The sequence below is a fragment of the Theropithecus gelada genome, chromosome 4 (assembly GCF_003255815.1).
Source record: "Theropithecus gelada isolate Dixy chromosome 4, Tgel_1.0, whole genome shotgun sequence".
Classification (NCBI taxonomy): domain Eukaryota; kingdom Metazoa; phylum Chordata; class Mammalia; order Primates; family Cercopithecidae; genus Theropithecus; species Theropithecus gelada.
Window position 1 is genome coordinate 71,599,314 of NC_037671.1, and position 15,867 is coordinate 71,615,180.

The following is a 15,867-nucleotide window of genomic DNA, read 5'->3' on the forward strand; positions in this document are numbered from 1 at the left end:
AACACACACACACACATACACACAAAACAAACCAAGAAAAATCCCCACCAAATACTCTTACTTACATTCTTATACAGGTTGCCAGAATGGAAGTTTAATAAGTAGGAAATGAATAATATTAATAATACAACAATAAGTATTAAGTCAGTATATGACATATGGTATGGAAGTACTCTTCAGGTTGAATTCCCGTTTTTGGTCTACCTGCATCTCCCTCAGAGAAATGAGAGGAAGGGAAGCGGCAGTGAGTCTCTGGGTTTGGTCCTCACTGGCTTTGTGCAGGGCCCCCTCAGAGTCCTTGGGTCTCACCTTCCTCAGGATGTCCAGACTCAAGAGCATTCCGTTGTGGTTTGTCCTTATCATGCTTGGCTTCTGGAATGAGTTTGAAATCTTGCTATTTTTAACTTGTAACTTTAGAAGATTGGAAAAGGTTTTAATTTTTGTTTGTTTCTTTCTTTACATATCTCATGGCAAGTCCTTTAATGAAAGGAAAGCCTGAAGAGAATGTAACTACTTACCTCCCTGAAAGGCATTTTTTTCTTACTTAATGTAGAGATTTCCACTTCCTCCCAGGTACTTCATGTGATGTACTGTGCTCCTAGTTAAAAGCAAGCTGAAGCCAAGCTGACTGACAGTAGATCAAGAAAATGATGTATAAGGCATGCCCAATTATAGATGGGATACATTCATATTAATGGTCTCCCATGGACTATCACCCCATGTCCACTGTTAATCTGTAATCTGAAATAATTCAAATTTCTATGTAATTGAGTTTCTGACAGCAGGATCCCATCCATCATACTACAGCTTCTCAAATATTGAGAATATTGTCTTTTAAATATGTTTGTATACATATACACATATATAATATATAATGTAACTGTGAAAAATACATCTTCATTTGATAAAAAAAAGTCAACAGGCTTATAAAGAATAACTTTAGCAACAAATGATGAGTTTATTTTAAAAATAAATTTTGTAAATGTATGGACCTCTAAAAATAAAAATACTAAAATTTCTTATATGTTTATTTTCCTTACCAAATATGACAGTTATCCACAAGTGGAACAGATTGTAGTTATTGCTGATCTTATGTCTAAAAAACTACATGGATTTGGAAAAAAAAAAAAAAAAGCTTATGGTTATCTATTGGTCTACATAGTTTACTGTTGCATGGGTAGACAGAAGCCTTCAGTAAAATTAAAGGGACCTTTTCTGATCAGACCCTGTGTATGGCTGATATATGTCCTGCCAATCCAGTCTTGCTTGAGTTTAAGGGTGCCTTCTAGCCTGGATCAATTTCTCTGTGATTGTTTAATGTCATTTGCCCCATAAGCATACATTGTAGGGTGCTGCCCAAAGGCAAGTACACAGCTTAGGTACATCATCTCATTTATAAATCACCATCCGGCCATGTCTATGAGCACTGAGATATGAATCATCATTATTTATACACTAGTCACATTTGAAGGAGTTCTTCTTGCTTACTAACCCTATAAAACTCTCAAATGAATTAGAATCCTCAAATTCACATAACTATCCTATCCATTTCCTGTAGGCAGAGCCATATGCAAAACTAACCCATTATTGAGAGGTACTTGGTAAACACAGGCACAGAACAGACTCTAATCACGTCTTGTAAATCTGGGGTCCATTATAAATAATAAATAAAGTTTTATTGAAACACCATTATCCACACTGATTTATTTACTGTCTGTGACTATTCTTACATGACAACAATAGAGTTGAGTAGTAACAACAGTGATCTACAGCTCAAAAAGCTGAAAATACTTACTATCTGGCCTAGGCCAGAAAACTATGCTTTCTATCATGTGTCCTTGCCATGTAGGCAGGTGACATATGCACATGGTTACATAAATTGCCAGAAGTTCCTAAACCAAGGGGTTTAAGAACCTTAGTTAGGAAGCTCATGTATAGGCACATTACCTTAGATAAATTTGGTCAAATCCTCCAGTGAAGACAACTAATGGTGCAGTTTCTGTGAAAACACACAGGACTCTGGAAATGGAGCTACAGACCCAGTAAAGAGTTTGTACAACTCAGTGAGACTTCCTAAATTCATTGATTTACATACTCTGCTAACCACCATCAATCTTGGTGTGCACAAATGACCAGAATATACAGAATCTATCTTTGCTTTAATTGTTTTGTAATGGTTCTTGAATGCTTCTTTAACGAATAAAACTACTGGACATAGAAAATTCTTCAACTTGTACAATCATTTAGGATGGTGTAATTCAGATGAAGCATTTCATGTGAAAAGGAAACTCAGTCAGATGACAAGCAAATTCTTGGCATCCAACCCTGACCACCAATGCAGAATATGACTAAGGAATAACATTTTTAGTAGAAGGTCACAGACAACATGAACTTAACACATTTTTATTCACCTGGTGGCAAATAGAAATGAAATCCCAAAAGTTTGGTTCCTTGAATAAATATTGCAGTGACTGACACATCTAAATATATTTAATACAAACAGTCTCTCATTGCAAGTGCTATGCTTTTTTCTGACCGTTACATATTTTTACTCATTGTTTATACAGCTAATGACTCTTTTATAATGTTAAACTACACCTTCCATTTTTCTGAAATTATGTTTATATAGTTATTGGTTTGATGGAATAATTAACATGCACCTGTGTGAGATATAAACTAAGTTTCCTTTTCCTGTCTTGTTTCTTAGAATTTAATCTGTATTAGGTCATTCAACTGGTAATTGTTATTCTAATAATTTCCCCTATTTTCTTTTCTTTGAATGGGCTGGCTAGATAAAGTGTATAAAAACAGTGACTCATAGACATGCATTTTGAAGTAACCAATATAAATAGGTACATTCTGGTTATACCACATTTTAAACAACTGCTTAGTCAAATGAAATGTAAAAAGAAAAAAAGAAAGAAAAGTATTTCAAATACCTTGAAATGTGCGCTTCAAGCTGACTTTCAGAACAGGTCCACATTTATATAGCTGTGCAAAAAAGAGGGGGAAAAACACAGAAATTCCAAAATATTTTCAAATTGGCTTAGACATCTCAACACTTTACTGTTTTTTTCTGCCAGGAGAGTAAATGAGTGGTTTGCCCTCTGGGGAAAAATCCGTTTAAAAGCGAAAATATTTTTAATGCATATCTTTTTACAAGAAAGAAAGGGAATAGTTCTTAGTAGTGGTGGGGTAGGTAGGATGTATGTGTATGAAAGGGCACAATGAAATGTATTAGTATAGGGTCTTGTTTACTTGTAATTATTTTCTTCCTTTTTGTCATTCCTCACACGTTTACATGGTTAGCACTGGTGATACAAAGAAGAAAGAAATATTCCTAGCCTTCACGTGATTTCAGTCTAAAGGGAGAGCACTCAGGAGAAACAGTGTGCATCAACTTAGAGATGCTATGAGAATGAAAGGTGCAGTAACTACTCCCATGGGCAGAGGAGAGGCTGGTCAGAGGAGGTCATGTTTAAATTGGGTCAATTAAGTTTGCAAAGGGTCAGCCTATTTTAAGAGGACAGGTGGGAAGGAATAGGAACAAAGGCCAAATGCAGGAGATAATATTTTGTAAACTGTTTTGTGAATGATAAATTGTACCTTGTGGAGGTAAAGTATGAGGGGAGATTGCTGCCTTCTTCCTGTCTTGTTCTTGTATATTCGTTCATGTATTTAACATAGCTACCCCCTTATCATATTATAATTACCTGATTACCTTTTAACCTGCTCTGTGAAGTCCTTAAGAGTAGGAGTAGAACTTTATCCATCTGTTTTCCCTAGAACCTAACAGGTCCAGGCAGCTGGTGGATACAAAATGAAGACTCTTTTAGCTGAACTGAGTAAATGAAAGGATGGACAGATGGATGGATAGATAGAAACTCTGTAATTACAAAGAAATGTACTTGGGCTATGACTCCTTCAGTGGAAAAAACAACATAGCAGAAAAAATGCAATACATGGGGTGTGGTAGAATTGTAAAAATATTTTTACTAGAAATACTCTTGGACTTTATGACAAATTAGAAATTATTTCCTTCTATGCCTGGCCCTGCCAAAATTTCACATTCATGCATACACTAGTATACTTGTTAAATTGTTGGACGAAAATCTCCTTTGATTTAGAAGTCTATTATTTTGTTGAGATGACAGTTTTTAACTAGTAATGAAAGTTTTCCAATGAAAACACTCTAATTTTGCAATGTGTACCTCAATTATGTGAAAATAAACAGCTGAGTACACTGGAACAATCTTAATTCCGTTCGACTCCTTAAAATGATATTACATATCAAAGAGTACACCTTTAAACTACTAATGGAGGAAAAATAAAATAACTCAAGGAGAGCAGGCAGACAGCTGGAATTTTTGGGAAATGTCTGTGGTATTTGGGTTTATTTTTAAGGGAAAGAAAAATTTCCCATTAAATTTTGTAACACAATAACACTTTTAAAACTTATACTCAATAAGAATCCTTATAATGCTGTTGTGAAACTCAGATTATATTTTATTCATGAACTACAGATTTCTTTTTTGATGACAGTGGTTAGGATAAGAAGCAGGCTTTTATAAGCTTCATTTATCTCTTAATTACCTCCTTCTCCTGTCTCAATGCTCACACTTACACTCACTTTAAAATTTTTTTTATCTTTCATGGGATCTATATCTAAATAACACCACATCATATGTAAATTAAGAAACATTCCAAATATTCTCTGGGACATTGAAAGGAAATCAAACAAAACATTCTGTAATGTGTAGGCAACTTTAAAAGTGCTTGAGGCAGAAGCAAAAAAAAAAAAAAGAGAGAGAGAGAGAAAGAGGCTTTCTAGCCTGTGTCTTTTTTAGTTAGATGTTTCAGAAGATGAAGAAGCTTTAATTATGTGCTTCCTTAGAGTGGGATATTAATTCCTCTGAATCATTCTCTCCAACTTTGAGTCCCACTCTCATTTTTCTCTCCCTCTTCTTTTCTCCCAGTTTCTCCCCTCCCTCTTTACCTTTTCTCCTCCCTCCTTTGCCTCCCTCCCCTCTCCTTCTCCCACAAAAAGTCAGAATTGCTTGGTGGTGATTTCCTAGAATTGAGCAGGATTGAACTGGGGGTCACTTTGGCTTTGTGCTGTTCCCTTTCTTATCTAACCTGAATATCCTTGGATCCGTAAGACTTTTTCTGATCCATATCACAGCCTTTTTCTCTCCTCACCCTGGTCAGTGGGATTTCTCGTGGGCCTTTGGAGAGGTAGAAGGCACGCTTGTGAATGTGAAAAGAGCTGTATTCCTGTGTTCTGTTTTAGCCCTGAAGAGAGCACTGTGCTAGTGAGGAAAGAACACCCAATCCTAGTCAAAGGACTGAGTTCAGTTCAGCCTCACAAGAGGCTCTAAGTATGATCTTAGACAAGGAAACTTCAGGCCCCAGTTTTCCCATCTAGAAAATGAGAATGGTTAGAACTATATCGCACTGAGGATTATGTGAATTGATCTATCTATCGATTGATAGAGCTATCTATCTATCTATCTATCTATCTATCTATCTATCTATCTATCAAGCCATGCACCCAAATGCTGTTTACAGCATGCTGTGATGAATTCCCTATTTCAGTTGGTACCATTTATTCACAGACAATCACAGGTATTCAGAGATTGTAAGAATGATGGTAGCAATTGCTTACTATAGTTTGTTTATTCCATAAGAGTAGCTTTCATTTATTTTTAAAAGAGAGACCTCTCGCTTGGATTTTTTACCTGCCACATTTTCTGAATTTTTCCATGTCTCGAAGCCTTTGTGTTGGTGTTTCATAACCAACCTGCAGGCTGTCAGAATCAGTGGAGCATGCCATTTACTGTATGTCTTAGATACACTCAATGATTCTTTCCTTCCCAAGTGCTTCAAGTTTTGGCTTTAAAGATCCTCCTTTGTTTGAATACATTTTCCATTAGTGTCTGCTTATGTAATTTTATCTCCATTTCTAATTGTGAAATTTGTTGCATAGATGTAAATTTTCTTTCAGTATTATTCAGAGAGAAGATAATGGTTGATACCCAAAAGAGGAAGCTAAAAATGCCTTTTAAAATTCTTACTGTATTTTGGCAATTTTTACCAATGACATTATTTTATGGTTGTGGTCATTATACTGTTTATTAAAAATATTTATTTGAAATTACTGCATGAATGTCAATCTCTGAATCACATTTTTGCAAATATAGCATGTTATTTTGTCAGTGTAAATGTGTCCTAAATACTAATTCATGCTGTTAAATGTGGATACAAAAATAGTTAATTCTCTTGCTAAGGATACTCATTTATCAAAGCAAAGTAACATTTTAATATTTTTCAAGACAATTATATTTAAATATTTATTAGAGAAACTGTTCTAGGAGAAAAATTAAGATAAGGTATTATGTATTTTACTCTGTTACGGACACATACATATTTGGATATCAGATAGTTTCATATCTAATTACATATCTTTGTACTCAATAAATATTAGGAAAACTGTTTTCTCATCCGTAAAATAGAAATAATAGCATCTTCTCATTGAGTTACTTTGAAAATCAATAAAAATAATACACACATAAAGGACTTAACCTAGTGTCTACCATGTGGTAAGCACATAATGAATACTTGATGCTGTAACTGAGTACATGCTATAAATATAACCCAGAATAAGACAATAGGAACATAATAATAGGAATGATCAACATTTTAGATAGGGGAAAACAGAAGGGAAATACAGAGAAATGACATTATTGTGTTTGAGACCATATGGTATTAGAATTGGAATAGAAGGAAACTGGAGTTGAGGGAGGGAACTGGAAGAGTGTTGGGGGTTGGGAATGAAGAGGTGATACTAAGTTGTGTTTGGGAATATATTGGATTAAAGTGATAGAAGGTAATTGTAGTGAAGATGGACTGTAGTCATCTCATGGATTGGACCAGAATTTTAATGTTGTTCATTTCGTTTTCCAAGAGATATTTACTGTGGGTTAATACTGTATGCTAGAGACTGTGCATTGGCGCAGTAACCAAGGTACGGTAAACCAAGGATGAAAATACATACATTTGTGAGTCAGTTTTCTGAGTGAAAGCTAGAAATGAGAAACAATGTACTAGGCATGAAGTGTTGGTTAGCGATCACAAATAGGAGAGGAGAAAAGAAGGAAGTCCCCAATGACACAAGACTAGAGGCTGAAGGCGTATCAAGAGAGTGCTGCACGAGGGGAGAAGACAACTTTAAGACATTGTGATTTTCAGAAGAATCACTTTTATATAAATTGAATGCTTTCTAGAGCTTAAGATCATTCTTATATGTTTCAGTAACAGAAAATGGAGATAAAGATAGATTATTCTTGGCTTTTATCTACCATATTTACACATGAAAATGATTATAGACATCTACTTATTCTAGTATGATATTATTTTCATTAAAATAAAGGTATTGAAGCAATTGTTCAATGAACAAAGAAAACTGTACTTTTGACTAAATTGTAATTAAGTATGCTTGAACATTTTAAAATGCTTAGTTCTGTAATTTTCTGCACAATTTGTAGTAAACCAGATATATTTCCAATAAACACTGCTTACCTTCTTTTTGTTTTTATGTTTAATAGCCAAGGTCGGTCTTTCTTTCTTTCTTTCTTTCTTTCTTTCTTTCTTTCTTTCTTTCTTTCTTTCTTTCTTTCTTTCTTTCTTTCATTTCAGAAAAGAAAAAACAAGCATTGGATTCTTGTTTCAGTAGCTATGTGCAAACAAAATGGAAAAAAACGGACAAAAGTCCTCCACAATAAATTGTAATGGACATGTAATCTGTATAACGCAAAACTTAGTCACCAAAAGAGACTTGAAATGCTGCTAGATCAGTTCAAATCAGCAAATATTTATTGACTTCCCATTTTTAAGGACTATGTTAGGTGATACAGACCACAAGCTCACAATCTTCAAATTAAGGAGACAGTTATATAAATGACATAAAGGAGAATCTGTCCATCACCGTGAGACATCCAAATGGCTATGAAGATTCCAAGGAGAGACAGAGCATCTGATTGAGAAAGACCAAGAAGAAATTCCTAGAGAAGGTGGAATTAGAGAGGAATGGGGAGTAAGAAATGAGAATAATGCCAGGCTGCAGTTGGGGAACAGCATGGGCAAAGACATGGAGACAAGCTTGATGTGTGATGTTCCTAGGGAATTACTGTCCTGTTGACTGAAGAAAAAGGGACATAAAAGTGGAGGACTGATAGGAGATTTGGATAGAGAGGAATATGTGGGGATATACTATGAGTGGTATCATGAGGAAATTCTGATTGATTCAACAGGCAATAAAGAGCCATTAATGGATTTTGAGTAGGGGAATGATATTACTGGAGCAGCAATTTAAAAGACTGATATGACAGCAATGCATAGCATATTCTGGAATGAAGACAAATGGCAATTGGAGAAACTGGCTGGGAACCTATTGTTATAGTTTAGCAATTAATGAAAGTCTGAACCAGGATGGAATGAAAATGAAAGAACGTATATATGGGTCTTCCAAGATGCAGATATTCAGAAACATTCCATACATCCAAAGTTCACGTCTGTATAGTATTTTAAATTTCCATTTGCCCTCAGATATTTGGCACAGATCTGAGAATAGCCTTATTGGCACAGGTGATTCTCAGCTGCAGAGCACCACTTTTGTCTGTATTAATGGTGTCTTCTCTTCTTTACAAGGCCACCAAAGTGGATGCATAATTAAAATTTGTTGCTGTTTCTACTCTACTTGTCCTGGACACTTATGCAGCCAAATTTCATTGGGAACCTAGGACCACACAAAACAGTATGGTGTTATGAACTGGTGGCCCCAGGAGTTTTAGAAAGTCTTCTTAATTACTTTAGAAAGGCAGCAGCTCTCCTCACCCACTGTAACTTGAACATTGCATGTTTGCCCTCTAGGATCAGTCCTCAAATGCATCTCTACCTAGTATTCCATCAGGAGCAACTGATATATTTGAAAATGTATTGCTTTATTTAATTTTCATGAAGCTCAGTTTCCCACATAGTAAAGACAATAATCTCTGAGCAAAGATAATTTCAGTTATTCTTATCACATTGTTTATTTATCTATTATATCTTGGCAATATTAAAATGCATTTAATTATAATAAAACATTAACACAAGTAACTAGAAAACAAAAATCTTTGTCAGCTGATCATTCTTAGTCTTGCTTTTATCTCCCTTTTACCTAATAAAGGCAAATTTAGTTTTCTTCATTTATGAATCCAATAAACATCATAGACTCAACTTCCTGATATTTATGCTCTATGAGGATTTCTCCACCACACAAATTTATGTCCACTGAGAGCCTCTTATCTCTGGCTCTGACACTTTTGGCCTGGACCTAATCACTGCCGTTGACCATTGCATCTGGGATGCATTAGACTCTGTCACTAGGTGCTTCAAGATTTTATTGTACAACACCATACAACACATTATTTTATTAAGAACCCAAATCCTGTGAATCAAGGTACATTTTAAAGCCTAATGAGATGACGGTTTGGGAGGCCAAGGTGGGAGGATCACTTGAGACCAGGAGTTTGAGACCAATCTCAGCAGCACAGTGAGACTCCATCTCTACAAAAATAAAAAATAGAAAACATTAGCTGGGTGTGGTGGTGAATGTCTGTAGTCATAGCTACTCAAGAGGTTGAGGTAAGAGGATAGCTTGAGCCCAGGAGTTTGAGGTTATGGTGTAGTATTATTGCACCACTGCACTCCAGCCTGAATGACACAGCAAGACCCTTCCTCTAAAACTAAAATAAATGGAAATAAAATAAGATAGAAAATAAAATTAAAATGATGGCATGGGAAACCACTCACATTTCACAAATTTGTTTTAGCCTCTACACAAATACTAGTAATTAAATCATATTTTTTAAATTGTAAGAAGTCTTAGAAATGTAGATATGATTTTCCATATTTAAGAGAATCACTTACAATTTTTTCTCATCCTCTATAAAATTTATCCCCTGATTAATTCACCCAGTTGAAAAATAGATACTTTTTCAATGAAATATGTTTAAGTATTATACTGCACTTTTTCAGACCACAAGAGGTTATTTATTTTACTTCTGAAGGTTTTGAAGTTTGCCTCATAGACTATAAATGCCTAAGGGAAGAAACAGGGTCTTGTGCACCTGCAGTGGTTCCTGGGAGATGCTCAGAAGTTTACTCAGAGTTGCATAATGTGCCAAGACTATAAAAAATTTTTCCTCAAACTAAAGCCTTTGTAGATAGAAATCTATAGCTTATTTGCAAACGATGCGAAGCTATGTTATAGTTACAACTTACTTTTATATTTATCAAACTTGTATAATTGTTACAGTTTTATAAGAGAATTTAATGCAGCCTATAAAGCAGCATTAGTTTATCTTTGATATTCCCAAATCTACCTATTCTCACTTGTTATTCGTACTTTGTGACTTCCCCAACCTCACTTTTCCTGGGAAGGTCCACAGCGTCTGATGCACTGAGGCCACATTAAGATGTAAATGATTACCAGATTTCTGAAATATTTGCATTTTAGTCCACAACTTAGATTCAAGTGAGTCATAGCTATGTTTTGTATTCTGGGCATCTGTAGGCCAGGAAGTATGATGGGCAGCCCAAGAAGTTCTCCTGAAACTCTTGAAATCCTTCCCTTTTGGGCTTAGAACATTGATAAAGATTCAGTCTGAATTCCAAAATGTCTGTTCTGAAAGAATAAATGCCCAGGAAGACCCCTTGAAAATAAAGTGAGTTTGTTCTATAAATTAGATATTTATGTTTGTCAAGTTAAATAGTTAATAACTTCATTTTTAGTGATGTGTAAACAATTTAATTTTATTTATTTATTTATTTTTTTGAGACGGAGTCTTGCTCTGTCACCCAGTCTGGAGTGCAGTGGCACGGTCTTGGCTCACTGCAACCTCCACCTCCCAGGTTCAAGTGATTCTCCTGCCTCAGCCCCCCAAGTAGCTGGGATTACAGGCGCCCGCCACCACGCCCAGCTAATTTCTATATTTTTAGTAGAGATGGGGTTTCACCATGTTGGCCAGGCTGGTCCCAAACTCCTGACCTCAAGTGATCCAGCCGCCTCGGCCTCCCAAATTGCTGGGATTACAGGAGTTAGCTACCACGCCCGGCCACAATTTAATTTAAAATACAAGAGTAGATAGAACAGGTATAGGGGCAAAATAAAGCCCATGGAGAAGTGTCTTTCATTGCACATTCTCTCTACTAGCATGCTTCTTCCATTCCATATTCTCAATCTTTCAAGTTCCTACATTCCTTTAGATTCATCTAAAGTCTAATCTTCTCTGAAGTCCATCTGGTACTTTACATATTTAGTTACTGACTCTGTGTTTCCCCAGTACCTTGAGAGAGTGTTTAGTAGAACACACGGGATATTCTCCCTCAAACATGATGTCTCCCCTACCAGGCTTTTCTCGGCTCAGGCTTTGTCTTTTCATCTTTATTCCCAGTGCCAAGTGTCTGGCTGGCTGAATGAATAATTACGACCAAGTTATTCATGGCTATAGGCATTTGCTAGTTTGAATTGTGGGAGTGTTATTCATGTTTGATTCTTAAGCAATGATTAGTGATCCTTGGGTCAACAGTTGAGATCTGTGCACTGAACTTCTCTCCTTCCTGAGAAGAACTGACCACTTCTTGTATTATCGCCCAAATATATTTCTTTCTCTCTCTCTCTGTCTCTTTTTTTTTTTTTTTTTTTTGAGACAGAGTCTCACTCTGTCAGCCAGGCTGAAGTGCAGTGGCACGATCTTGCCTCACTGCAACCTCCGTCTCTTGGGCTTTAGCAATTCTGCCTCAGCCTCCCAAGTAGCTGGGATTACAGGCATGTGCCACCATGCCTGGCTGATTTTTGTGTTTTTAGTAGAGACGGGGTTTCACCATGTTAGCCAGGCTGGTCTTGAACTCCTGACCGCAGGTAATCCACCCGCCTCAGCCTCCCAAAGTGCTGGGATTACAGGTGTGAGCCACCACGCCCAGCCTGCCCAAATATATTTCATGATACACATTTCTTAGAATCATGAATTTTTTTACAGTGATTCATGGCTTTAAAAATTAATGTGAGATTTCTAAACATATTTAGAATCCAGACGATCCCAAAGTGTGCTATACATACAGCTTAGCAATTAGGCAGATATTGTAAGGATTTTTTAAATGTCTCCATTAAGGGGAAAAATTAGTTTACCTACATTTAAGATTGCCTTCTTGCAACTTTCCATCTCTCATTTCAGCCTTATTCTGCACAATATAATTTAATCAACAGTAATCTACTTTTAAATTTCCACCCATCTCTCTCCTCTTGTTTATCCAACTGTCTTATTAATATTTCCAAGGATGTCTATAGACATTTCTGCCTGAATATGTGCAAAGCTGACTTCCTGGTTGTCCTCATCCCCTCATTCCAAACTTGCACCTGTATAATCATCTTCATCTAGGTATCTTGCCACACCTGACTCCATTTTTCTAGCCACTCAGACAAAAACAACCCAACAAAAAGGCAAATAAACAACCATCTATCTTAGTTCATTTGTGCTGCCATAACAAAATACCATAGACTGGATAATTTATAAATAATATAAATTTATTTCTCAGATTTCTGGAAGCTGGGAACTCCAAGATCAAAACACCAGCAAGCACATTTAGTGTCTGGTGAGGGCTACTCTTTGCTTCCAAGATGGTGCCTTGTTACTGTGTCCTCTGAAGGGAACTAATGTTGTGTCCTCACGTGGAAGAAGGAATGGAAGGGCAAAAAAGGGATTAGGGTGCTCCTTTCAACCTCTTTCATAAGGTCACTGAACCTTTTCTTGAGGGCTTTGCCTTCATGACTTAATTACCTCCAAAGGGCCTTGCCACTTGATATTATCACTTTGGAGACGGATTGTCAATATATAAATTTGGAGGGATACATTTAGACCATAAAATCCCCTCAATTCCCCCAGAAAGAAACAATTTTGAATTATCTTGTCCATTTTTTTTTTTTTTTTTGAAAACGCCATGTCCAGTTGATAAAATAATCCTTCATGAAATCTCTATAGCCTTTCCACTTCTAACCACCTTCTCCAGTTTCATCTTGGTAGTTTGTGCAGTGGCTGCCTACAGAGTTTCCTACTTCCGTTCTTGTCCCTTGCGGGCTGTTTTCAACACTGAAGCTAGAGCAAACCTCTTAACACCTAAGCCAGGTCATATATTTCCTCTGTTGAGGACCTTTATGCAGTATTACTGAAGTGTTATGAATATTATTAATAATAGTATAAGCTAATGTGTGTTGATCACTGGCTGTGTAGCGGAGCCTGTGCTAAAATAGTACAAGCTGATTCTCAATTTATCCCTACCACAACCTCTTATTATTCCTATTTTATGCATGAGAAATTGAGCTATAGAAAGATTGAACAATTTCTCAAGATCACTCAAATTATGAGGTGTCAGAACTATCTTTGAGCTTAAGCAGTCAGATTCCAGAGCACGGACATGAAAAAACTAAGCTAAACGTTCTCTCCTTTCTTTGTTACTATTTAACCTCTTAACATGGTATACTCAAGGTCTATCTGATAATCCATTTTTATCAATGAAAAGGCCAACAATAACATGTACCATATTCTGAAGGACAGCTTTGTAATGACGTTTCTTAGCATCCTGTTTTTTAAGAAGTAGTTAGCAGCACACTGAGTAAATACCAAATATTTCTCTTGACGTTGATGGTCCCAGCAGTGTTTTAGTCCCCTGGAGCAACTCCTACTAAGTTTTAATGTTTATCTTGCACTTCACTCCTTATTAAAATTCTACTATTGATGTCCTATTTTAACTTTCTTTTTTTTTTTTTTTTTTTTTTTTTTGAGACGGAGTCTGGCTCTGTCTCCCAGGCTGGAGTGCAGTGGCCGGATCTCAGCTCACTGCAAGCTCCGCCTCCCGGGTTCACGCCATTCTCCTGCCTCAGTCTCCCGAGTAGCTGAGACTATAGGCGCCCGCCACCTCACCCAGCTAGGTTTTTTTGTATTTTTTAGTAGAGACGGGGTTTCACTGTGTTAGCCAGGATGGTCTCGATCTCCTGACCTCATGATCCACCCGTCTCGGCCTTCCAAAGTGCTGGGATTACAGGCTTGAGCCACCGCGCCCGGCCCCTATTTTAACTTTCAATCATAATTTGTCCTTTTAAAATCATTGCTCATTAAGGCAATAAGTGAGTATAAGTAATACATGCTGTTTTCAGAAAATTGCATTAATAAATTCTGTTCTTGAGAACTAACAGGTACTAAAATGAATGTAATTGTAGATAAAGAAGAATTTGTTCAGTTGTGAAGTGGTACTGCATTTTATCAGACTAATAATTATGGCCAGAACCAAAATTATTATAATCTAAATATTGGCATATAATAAAAAGTACTCTTTAAAATTTATAGAGGTCTCGTGTGTGTGGGTGATAAAATTTTTTAAATCGTACTGTTTTTCATAAAGTTCAAACAAGTATAAATTTCACCCACTACCCAGTTTAAAAATATTTATTATTTTCCAATATTTCAGATATTCATGTCTAAATAATTGTCCAAAGGAAACTCGTTTTATATAGATAGATAGATATTCAACCCTTTTGTCAAGAATGAAACCACTAATGTGTTATTTAACACTATCTTCACAGTTTTTCTTTAGTCCTATCATTCAGGCTTATCAGTTTACTTAGCGTGATGACTGTTTCAAATGAATGCCTTCCTTGAGGTACAAGAGTTACTCTGGAAAAATATAAGTTAACCCACCATCCATAATATTCTCAAATTACTGTAACATAATTGAGAATACATAGATGATTTTTTTCCCATAGGAGTCAGTTTCTTACCATATGTTTTCCATTTATTCAGCCTGACTTTTTCAGTATTGATGTAGGCTTGGAAATGTTTTTACTATTGCCCTGTGTTTTCCATGACACACACCCAAAAAGTATCACTAGAGTGTAGTAATTAGATGAGATTTAGAGACATGAAGATTGGGCTTTCAAGGCTGGCCTGTGACTTAACTAGTTTCATTGGCTTGTTATTTGGTCAGTTTATTTAATCTCCCTGTGCTTGCTCTTCATGGGTTCATACATGTAAAGCATTTAGCATACAATGGTGCATAATTAACCATTTTTCTACATTTATAGCATCTCATCAGTGGGCTAGAATAAGCTTCTTGAGATGAAAAACTGGACTGTTTCCAAGTTATTTATTTATGTTTAGCCATCACAGCACCCAATAGAGAGTGTCACATTCAAAAGGAACTTATGTGACAGAGGTGGCACAGTGCTCATGCTTTCCCACACAACCCATCTTTTTTCATGCAGTGTTTGGTTCATATTTTCTTCCTTCTCCTAAACCTCTATTTGGCATAATCTTTCTTCTTATTTCTTTCCTCATCTGATGCATAACCGTTTCCCTATTTAGAAAGCAATCTTTATTATTACTTCTTTTCCTCTCAGCATATTTATATCTTAAACCTTATTTTTTGGTGCAGCTGAGGAGAATAAATTCTATTGCTATGTAAGCACATTTATTTCAGTCACAATTTATCCTTAATATTTTTAATGATCAAAAGTACTAGCCATGAAAAATAGGTATTTTATGTCCTAGGAATAAGAGGAAAAATAAATAAAATTTTGTACTTCCCTTGTATAGTAAAATATCTGTGGCTTGTTTCTTCTTAATTCTCTCTAGCCACTCAGAAATGTGGTGGTGATATGATAACATAAATAACTTTTGTCTGGAATGCTTTTATTGAAAAGCAGATGTGAATCAGCTACTAGACAGATATCATTACACCATGCCCATGAGAGACAGAAAAGAAATAAAGATTAAA

The 15,867-nt window shown here is 36.0% G+C and overlaps 1 protein-coding gene across 5 annotated transcripts in view; it reads left to right on the forward strand.

Annotated features, from left to right (window-relative positions):
- KCNQ5 (potassium voltage-gated channel subfamily Q member 5) overlaps positions 1 to 15,867 on the forward strand; it is a 572,501-nt gene that overhangs the window by 23,054 nt on the left and 533,580 nt on the right. The gene's annotated exons all lie outside the window — the stretch shown is intronic.